Raw genomic sequence first — 10,384 nt, forward strand, 5'->3', positions numbered from 1 at the left:
AATTTCAACATTGTCTCATTCATGTAATATTTGTTCTCCCTCACTTTAAAATTGGAACCTAAAGCCAATCAAAGATATTGGGGGTCAACCCCAGTAAGGAAAACAAAAAGATCTTCAAGTGCTATCTCCCTGTAAACTTTCAAGTACAATCTCCTTGGTAAACTTTCCAAGTCAAGATAATGTACTGGCAAAAGGAAAACAATTACAGTCCGGATATATATCTTGCATGTGATTGTGCATTAAATCATAAACCTTGGAAAACTAGTAATTTAGTAGTAAGTTGCTATTTTAATTATAAAATATTTTCATATTTTAGACAATCACCTCCTGGAATGTTTGTATTCGTTTATACATATTTTGCAAGTGATACTCGAGTTCTGAAGACTAGTCTTCATTTCCTACACCATCTTTATTAGACTCTTCCACCTTCGGTTTCCTAAGTAAATATATAAGCTAAACCAATGAGTTTCACTCATTTGTCAGTTTCAACCACTGACAAAACCCAGTGGTTGCCTAGTGATTTATAGTACTAAAAGATACGACCATGCTTTACCAAATATGGAACACATGTCTAAACTGTTGACTTGAGACAACTGTCGATGTATTAACTACAAAAAGCCATTATATCTTCAGCTTCAAATAAAATCAAAGTGTGAACATTTTATTAGAGCTAGAAATTACCCAATACAGATGCATAGATTTTACGGTTGACTTTCTAATTGGAAACTTCATCAATTGCAAACTACCAGGCTTTCAACCAAAATGCCACACTGGTGAACTGAGTTGGTTTTATTTTCAAAACAACATTATTTTGATGGAAGAAATGTCAGCATCCCAGCTTTGACTTATGGGTAAGCATTTCCTCTGCTTTCAGAACACAAAAAGTAAATACCGGTATTGGAAAAACCTGGCCCCAACGAGATTCTTTATCTCTAGGCTAACTGTAGATTCCGGGAAATCCCAAACAAGGGGCGACCCCGCCTCGGCGTCAGGGTCAACACAGCAACCAGCTAGACTTCAACTTTGGGCTCTGAAGGGCCCCACCGGCATCATGGCTGATGCGGACCGATGCGCCGGAGGAGGTGGACAAGGAAGAGGCTGGTTTGTTTACTTGCAGCCAGAGCTGCCGCCGCCGCCAGCAGCGACAGCATCACTGGATCAGCCAAACCCAGCATCTTCCGCACATTTCTATTCTTAGCACACAACTCCCAAGCGGATCAAAACCCCACTACTATTAAAAACACAGAGAGGCACGTTACCCACCTCCCACACACACACACCCCCCACCCCACCGGTGCCGTCTTTTCCTGCGCGCCAGTGGCGGGGAAGGGTGGGGAAAGGAAGGAGACCCCAGGGACGCCTGTGCATCCTCGCTTTCACCCCACCCCACGCGCAGACAGCCTCAGCGCCAGGGCGCGCGGCAGACGGCTCCCTCCCCCCAACCCAAACACACTGACACCGGCGCTCCACGCGTTATATAACCTCGCCGCCGCCCCCGGTCCAGGCGGGCGCCCCCTCCCCACGCCGCGCGGCCCGGGCGGGGAGGGGAGAGGGGAAGGAGCGAGAGTTGCGCAGACTGGAGGCGCCGGGCCGGGGCAGCCCAGACACAGACGGTACCGCTAGGCCGGGAACACCCCTCCCCCGGCCCGCTGCGCACCGCCGCCCCCCACCTTCCCCCGGAAAGCTGGGGGTGTCGGTGTCAACCGCGCTGGGCATCCCCCGGCCTCCACACCCACACCCACGCCCGAAGCCTCCGGTGACCCAGCCCCCGCCCACGCCCCCGGCGCGGTGACAACCCAGAAGCCCCCGCCTCACCCCACCCCGCCGCCATCCCCAGCCTGCGGGAGGCAGGGAGGGAGGACCGGGGCCCGGGGCCCGGAGGGAGTGGAGGCCAGGCGGGGAGGGGGCGAGGTGGGGGGCGGTGGCTGTTACCTGCAAAGGCGGCGGCGGCGGCGGCGGCCCCGCAGCTGCTCGGGCGGCGGCGGAGGATGGAGCCGGGGGGGGGCGGGGGGAGGAGAGGGGGCGACTCGGGGGTCCCCCCTCCCTCCTCCTCCCCTCCTGTCCTCCCCCCACCCCACAGAGCCTCTGGCCTCTTGGAGCCCGGTGCGGCCGGCGGGAGGGCAAGCGAAGGGCTGCAGGGGAGGGAGGGAGGGAGCCGGCCGGGCCGGGCCGCGGAGCTGGAGCGGGAGGCGGCGGCGGCGGGAGGGGGAGGGAGGAGAGAGGGCGGCGGCGGGGAGAGGAGGAGGCGGAGACTCTACATGGGAATCGGATATCGGCTACAAATTCATCACCAGAAAACACCGCTCGGGCGGGGGCCGGGTCACGCCGGCGGGGCGGCGGCTCTGGGCCCCGGGGCGCGCCCGGCGCGGGGAGGGGGTCTGCGGCCTCCTCCCGGGCTGCGCCTCCCTGAGAGGACCCCCGCCGCCTCCCCGCCCCCTCCTTCCTCCCGCTCGGGGCCGCCGCCGATCGGTTCTCGCCGCCGCCGCCGCGGGGCTTGTTGTTGACTTTGAGGAAAACTCCTGACGTCAGGGGCTGGCTCTCGGCGACTGGCGGGAGCGGCTTCCCCGCGTCCCCGGCCCTGCCCGCCGCCTCTGCTCCCCTCCCTGCCCGGCCCTCGTCCTCAGGCTTCCCCGCGCCCCCAAACCCGCGGCGCCCCGCGCCCCCTCTCCTCTCGCGAGAACATCCCCCTAGCCAGCCAGAGCCGGGAGCGGGGGCAGTCGCTCCCGGGCGGGAAGTTCTGGGTTTCCCCTGCGCCCGCGTGGCCCTTGGCGGGCACCCGAGGCCTGGGAGCGGAGGCTCCTGGCCCCGCCGTTTCCTCGGCTCAGCCACCCACCCGCCCTGGCCGCGGACGCGCGCGCTGCCAGGCCCCGGGCGTCTCCTCCGGCCCTCCGCGGCCCCTCGGGGAGATGGGCCCGGCGCTAGGGCTCGCACCTGGAAGCCCACGAGGTGGGCGGTGCCCAATGAGGAAGGAACCGTAGAGCGCGGAGCGGTCCAGGCGCCGACCCCACCCACTGCACCACGGGGAAGAGGGACCCCGGGTCAGTCCGTAGCACGAACCATTCCTGACTATCCCAGGAGACCACTGCAGACCAAGAACACCTCTCCGAACAGCCTTCCGCCCCGCTCGCTGCAAGCATTCGTCCACACACGGTACACAGCGGGCGGATGGTAATTCACTCTTAAAATCACACCCTTTTTAGGGATACTCGTTTTCAATGACTTTGGGAAAGCCACGAGGTACTACATTCAGTACGAAGAGGCTGTTTCTTTATTTTGAAGTCAGTGACTTCTGAGACTGCATTGGGGACACTTTTTTGCAGAATGACCATATTTTACCATGCAGCGCACTTCAGAAAGTTATAAAGTTTACAAGTTTTGTCGCTTCTGGAAACACCTGGTCAGCATCCCTATTATCGCGCCACGTGGCTCTAGCCTTGTTGATGTACCTGTTATTTTCCCCCATTGCAACATTTTTGTTAATATCTGTGGCTTCTTTCTGCAGAAGAGTTCCTCCTCCTGACATGCACTTCATTCTGTTTTCTATGTCATGACAACTTTCTGATGGTAGTCTTTTTTTTATACTATAGCCCCCCTGGTATTTATGTACTGTGTGGTATTAATATTTATACTTCGAGGTTCACATCTTTTATGAACTGTGCATCTGTTGGGATTGGATAAAAGGGTTTTAAAAAAAAATCAGTTTTATCCGTTTGTAAGGGAAGCTTGTTTCCCTGACCACCCTGGAGCAAAATTTGCCGTTTTGAGATAACACAGTCCATCTGAGAAAGTCCTCCACCGTGCCTTTCCCCTTTTCCCGTATTTCCCAGCATTCTATGAGCTGATGAATAAACAGACTTCATCCTATTTTCGTTTTATCTATAAAATATACATAGTGTTTCCATAATTATCAGACCTCTCACAGTCACTATTGGTAAAATTACTGGGTTACAGGTTTCTTGCTGTAAAACACAAAAATAGGTCACATTTTTATTCCGTAGTACCCCAACTTGCTTTTTATTTTTAAGAAAGTAGTCCCTTATGACACCAGCACTAAAAAGAGTGTCTGAAACTTTAAATACTTAACTTTTGAGAGTCGGGGTATCCAGAATTACTGAATTACTAGATACCTCTTATCAGCGAGATGTTCTTTTGTTCCCAAATTAAGCGTCAATATATTTACAAGAATTGAATGTGTCATATGAGCCATACTACCTCAAAATATTTCTCCCAGTCTGGTCAGATTGCATTAAATCTTAGATGGATTAAACCCTAAAATTCAGTATATGAGAATGGATTGTATACTCTCGGCTTCATGAATTTGAAGAATTATAAGTTTTTATTTCTGCTTTATTTTTGCTTGTGGACTATAGTAGTTTCATAAGTTTCCAAAATAAAAGCATGTTTGATCTTATTATCGAATTACTATTATTTAGGACTATTATTTAAATAACATTGTTCTTTCTGTTAGACTATGCCGATATGAATTTGGCAGAATCTGCCGATTGTGGTGTGTCGGTACTCCATACAGAGTGTGTGCTAGATTTCTTCCCTATTTTGTCATCACATCCAATAATATGGAATGCAGCCAGCATATTCATCCCTGGGAATGTCCCTCCTAAATTTTGCAAAGAACGCCTTCATTCTTTATTACACCAAATATTCTTAAGATGAACATTTCTCAATAGTAGTTATTTATGCATTTTAAGAAAAATGTTCATTATTCTTTACTACCAATGACCAAGTTTGATACTGAGCTGTTTCTTGGTACTTCCCCCATTTCTTGGGAGTAACTAAAACTGGAAGGATATTTAGAATTTCAGAGCATCTAATGTCTTAGTCCATTCAGGCTGCTATAACAAAATACCATTAACTAGGTCGCATATAAAGAACAGAAATGTATTTCTCACAGTCCTGGAGGCTGGGAAGTCCAAGATCAAGGCACCAGCGGATTTGTGTGTAAAGAGAGTTCCGTTTCCTGGTTTGTAGCTGGTGACTTCTTGCTGTGTCCTCACATTTTAGAAAGAGTGAGGGAACTCTCTTTTCTTTTTTTTTTTTTTTTTTTTTTTTTTTTTTTTTTTTTTTTTTTTTTTTTTTTTGGAGAAAGAGTCTCATTCTGTCACCCAGGATGGAGTGCAGTGGCATGATCATAGCTCACTGTAGGCTGGAACTCCTAGACTCAGGCAACCCTCCTGCCTCAGCCTCTTGAATAGCTGAGACCTACAGGCATGAGTTAATGTTCCCAGCCATCTTGAGCCTCTTTTATAAGGGCAATAATCCCATTCTTGAGGGCTCAAACCCTCATGACTTAATCACCTCCCGAAGGCCCCATCTACTAATACACTTTGGAAGTCAGGAGTTCAATCTATGAATTTGGGGAAACACAAAAATTCAGACCAGGGCATCACATAACGAAAATTAAGTTACTGCTCTTCTGTCTTAATAGAAAGGATGTGTTGTCCTAGGAGAGGGCATGGAACAAAGCAGGCACAGAATACGTGTTTGTGGAAGAAATACATGTTCTAATGTTCTAATGAAGGCTCTAATAAATCTGTGTACTATGTACAGTGTATATAGTATTTTCCTCTTGGGATGTAAAGTGATTTATTGGAAAGAACATAGAAGTGCTTTGGAGACTTGCAGACCAGAGTTCAAATCCTCTCTCTGCATAGTTTGTCTCATCTCAGGCAAGTTGCTTAATTTTTCTAAGCCTTAATTTCCTTATTTGTGAAATGGCAGTTACAACTACTTCAACAACTTATGTGAATTACATTTTACGAAATATTAGTATCTAAAACACAGTGAGTGGTCAGCAAGCTAAGATTCCTTTACCATAAATGTGAATATGTTAATCTAACAATAACTGCTACAAACCAAATACAAAAATCTATATTGGCACTCTGCTACAGTGGTTCTGAAATAACCACGTTAAGTCTACAGCTGTAATTAGTGAACATATCCTAGATGATTAATAGAACAATTTCTAAAAGACTATAGCTAAAATTTCTGTTGGTTAAGCCTCCCAGTCTGTTATATTTTTCTTATAGCATCCCGAACTGACTAAGGCATACAGGTCATTACAATAGTTATCAGTACTAATTGTCTTTTTCTCCCTTTCCCTGATTGATGTTTGTTTGTTTGTTTCTTTCTTTCTTTCTTTCTCTCTTTCTTAATTTGTTTTTTGTTTTTGTTTTTGTTTTTTTTGAGACAGAGTCTTGCTCTGTCACCAGGCTAGAGTGCAGTGGCATGATCTCGGCTCACTGCAACCTGCACCTCCTGGGTTCAATTGATTCTCCTGCCTCAGCCTCCTGAGTAGCTGGGATTACAGGCATGCGCCACCATGCCTAGCTCCTTTTTGTATTTTCAATAGAGATGGGGTTTCACCATGTTGGCCAGGATGGTCTTGATCTCCCGACCTTGTGATCTGCCTGCCTCAGCCTGCCAAAGTCCTGATGTCTTTCTTAAGGCACAGGCCAGGTGCCTGTACAAGAACATGTGAGCATAGCCAAGGGCCAGATACATCACTAATCTGGTGCTGTGGGATACTTAAAGCCCTGTGGAAACCTCCTTCTTATTTTGTCCTCGGGTTTTATTTTTCTGCTATGTTATTAGAGTATGAATGAATTTTTTTCATTCATATTCTCGCTGTCAGACAGCTAAATCTGTTAGCAACTAAAGCAATCTCTGGACATTACATTTAATATTTCAGGACACTTGGGTCACAGAAAGTTACTGACCACGAATAAATAACTGCTTGTGGAGCATCGAGCTAGAATTTATGTTCTAATTCCAAAGCAACAAGCATACACAATTATTATTCCTGGCTGTGCAGGAGAATTGTGGTATGCGATAAATTAATACATGTTCTAATACTACAGCCTCATTTTAGTATGTAATTCTAACTTCCTGAGGTGGTGTGCATTTCTAGTTGTTTCTGAATCAGCTCTATGGGGATTGGACTTTCCAATGCAACAGCTAGCAGTGAAATAACAACAGTGAATTTCCAACCTTCACCTGGATAATTACCTCAACTTCTTCCTTGGTTATCTCATGTAAATACTGTCCTGTTGCAGAAGGTTTCCCCATCCATTTTAAAACACAGTTTCTTCTGCTAATGAAAGTACTTTCACAATTGACTGAAAAGTTTCAAATCTACATCTCACTATTTTAACCCTCCATGAAGTCCTTCAATTGTTGATTCTGTGCTATTTCATTAAATAATACTGGCTTTTTATAGTAGGAGAAAATCAGTCTCAGAATTTTTCTGTTGACTAGACAGAACTATGACCATTTTCAATTGCAAACACTATCTCGATTCAGTAATTGGATTTGAATCAAAGCTCCAAATTTGATTTAGAATTCAAACTTTGTAGTGGGGAAAGCAGGCAGGCTCAGCTTCTCTATTTCCCTATCTTATTTTCCCCTTCCACTCCACAAGTCAGTCTCTGGGTGAAGGACAAAACAGTTCTTACCCAGCTGGTACCGTTGTCAGCCAGCTTTGCTCTCTCTCAGCCTAGCACACAGAACCAGCTACATGATTTGCAAGGCCCAGTGCATAATGAAAATGCTGGGCCCCTTGCTGGAGAAGAGTTAAGAATTTTAAAACTTTGAGAGCAGAGTGTTAAGCCAAGTACACAAGCCTGTATTCCGTACAGGTAGCACACCCATGAGGCTACTGGCATGTGCTTAACGCTAGCTGTCCAGGGGCTTTTCGGAGAGTTGCTTCTGGGCTACTCTAACTGCAGCCCAGATGTGGGTAATGCACCCTTACCTTCAGCCAGCGCTACTGATGTCCCCTCAGCTTTGGTTTATTCAGTCCTATTGGAGTCTTCTCACCCCTCTGGGAGAAAGTCTCATAGGCGCAACTCCAGATGGCTCCAGGCAAGTTCTATCCCTCCGATAGGACTCTGTCTGGGCCACAGAAACCATTGAAACATCCTTTGCCTAGCAGGCGATTCTCTTCCAAGCAGTTGGGCAGGCTGTTTCCCAATTTTCTGAATGGGAGTCAGATCCCGGTCCACAAAATGCCCCTGCTCTGTGTCCAGCCCCCACTGCAGGAAACACATTCCAAGCTCTCCACACAATCCATGGAAACTCATGGAAGCCCCCGGCCTAAGCTGAAGAAGCATCCTCCATTCTCTCTGCACAGAAGGTGATGAGCGCAAGTCTCCCCTTCACAAACCTCTTCTATCTCGAATTTTCTCAACTATTTTATATGTTTTAAGTGGATGAGAGTGTGTGAGTCATAGATTCGATTTTGAATTCTTTCCTTCATAATAGTGACCAAGCTTGAAATTTCGTACTTTTGTATCTTGAGATCTCAGGTGAAACTTCAATTTAAAATTCCTATTAAAAAGCATATTCTCTGCCGGGTGCAGTGGCTCAAAATGCAGTAATCCCAGCATTTTGGGAGGCCAAGGCAGGAGAATCACTTGAGCTCAGTTCGAGACTAGCCTGGGCAACATAGCAAGACCTTGTCTCTGCTAAAGTTATTTTTTTTTAATTAGCCAGGCATGGTGGTTCACACCTATAGTCCCAGCTATTGGTGGTTGAAGGGGTTGAGGTGAGAGGATAACTTGAGCCTGGGTGGTTGAGGCTGCAGTGAGCTATGATTGCACCACTGCACCACAGCCTGGGTGACAGAGAGCGTCTCTATCTCAAAAAAGAAAAAAAAAAAAAAAAAAACTTCTCTGTGCTATAACTATTTTCTCTGATGCTTATTTAGATGTGTGCTCATATGTATTAAAAAATTATCAGCTGTTGGCCGGGCGCAGTGGCTCACGCCTGTAATCCCAGCACTTTGGGAGGCTGAGGCGGGCGGATCACAAGGTCAGGAGATCAAGACCATCCTGGCTAACACGGTGAAACCCCATCTCTACTAAAAATACAAAAAATTAGCTGGGCGTGGTGGTGAGCGCCTGTAGTCCCAGCTACTCGGGAGGCTGAGGCAGGAGAATGGCGGGAACCTGGGAGGCGGAACTGGCAGTGAGCCGAGATCGGGCCACTGCACTCCAGCCTGGGCAACAGAGTGAGACTCCATCTCAAAAAAAAAAAAAAAAAAAATTATCAGCTGTTACAGAATAAGATATTTAACAGGTGTTCAAGGCACAAAATTAATTAAAATAGTATCTTCTCTACATGTTTGTATTTCTGGTTGATAAATATGTTCCAACAAATTGCCTTTTTCATACATTATTACCTACATTACTATTAAATATTTTTAGAGACTCTTGCCCTTAGGTAATTTCTCAAATTTTTTATTAAGCAATTTAAAGTTGGACACTTTGAAATTTTATCTCAGAAGATGCTGTGTATAGATGCCACAAAATCAAGAATGAAAGGATGAATGTGCAATTTGTATGAGAGTCAGTCACTTGCACAAAGGTCATGCTGAGCTATGAAAACCTCTATATACAGGTATGAATCATAAATGATGGATTTTTACATACTTTTTTTTTTTGAGATGGAGTCTTGCTCTATTGCCCAGGCTGGAGTGGAGTGGCACGTTCTTGGCTCACTGCACCCTCCGCCTCCCAGGTTCAAGTGATTTGCCTGCCTCAGCCTCCTGAGTAGCTGGGACTACAGGTGTGTGCCACCATGCCTGGCTATTTTTTTTTTTTTTTTTTATCTCTAGTAGAGACGAGGTTTTGCCGTGTTGGCCAGGGTGGTCTCGAACTCCTGACCTCAGGTGATCCGCCCACCTTGGCCTCCCAAAGTACTGGGATTACAGGCACGAGCCATCACGCCTGGCCAGATTTTTTAAAAATAATGTAAGACTGCCTTGATTTCCCTTTAATGTCTATGATTACCAAAGAGAAGTGTGCTTTCCTTTGTTCTTTATCAAGGTATTAAAAATTGAGAAAATATTGGACTTTGGGGCCTACTTTAAACTCCTTAACTTTTTCTTTCTTCATTCAAAGTGCTGTTGGGATCCTTGAGTATACAATGTTCAGAGAATAACAATTTACTAAATATGCATGTCATGCTTGCCTACCTTGTCTCTTTCCACCCCTCATCTTTGAAAAGTTACTTCCTTATAGCTGTCTTCTTCTTCCAAATATCTGAGAAAGTCTTTGAGTTATGTGACATCTAGAAATCATATTTGTGAGCAGAAGTTTCTTCGTAGAATCCATAAGGGAAAAGACAATCTCCAACTTTCATTACTCTTTATGCACTCTCTCCTTGATGATGGTTATGATAACCCTCTTTTTCTTAAATCTCCACTCAGGGTATCATAAAACTTATCTGCGTATTTACCTAGTCCCATTGTCTTCCCTGATAAAATGCTTTAAGCCTTAGATCGTACAGTTCTTATTTTGGCATTCACTTCAACTTAATTCCATAAACGTTTCTCGACTCTCTCTATAGATGAAGGTCTAGAGATAGA

At 46.3% G+C, this 10,384-nt stretch overlaps 1 protein-coding gene across 3 annotated transcripts in view; it reads right to left on the reverse strand.

Moving 5' to 3' along the window:
- Positions 1-2,963, reverse strand: part of AKT3 (AKT serine/threonine kinase 3) — a 362,334-nt gene extending 359,371 nt beyond the window's left edge. Inside the window, exon 1 of one of the 3 annotated variants that reach the window (XM_050771497.1) lies at positions 2,932-2,963. The gene's annotated coding sequence lies outside the window, so the exon portion shown is untranslated. Of the gene's footprint in view, positions 1-1,932; positions 2,138-2,931 lie in introns of those variants that run through there. The other 2 variants (XM_050771487.1, XM_050771516.1) reach the window with 2 other exon arrangements.
- Between the last annotated feature and the right edge of the window lie 7,421 nt (positions 2,964-10,384).

Source organism: Macaca thibetana, chromosome 1, assembly GCF_024542745.1.
Source record: "Macaca thibetana thibetana isolate TM-01 chromosome 1, ASM2454274v1, whole genome shotgun sequence".
NCBI lineage: Eukaryota > Metazoa > Chordata > Mammalia > Primates > Cercopithecidae > Macaca > Macaca thibetana.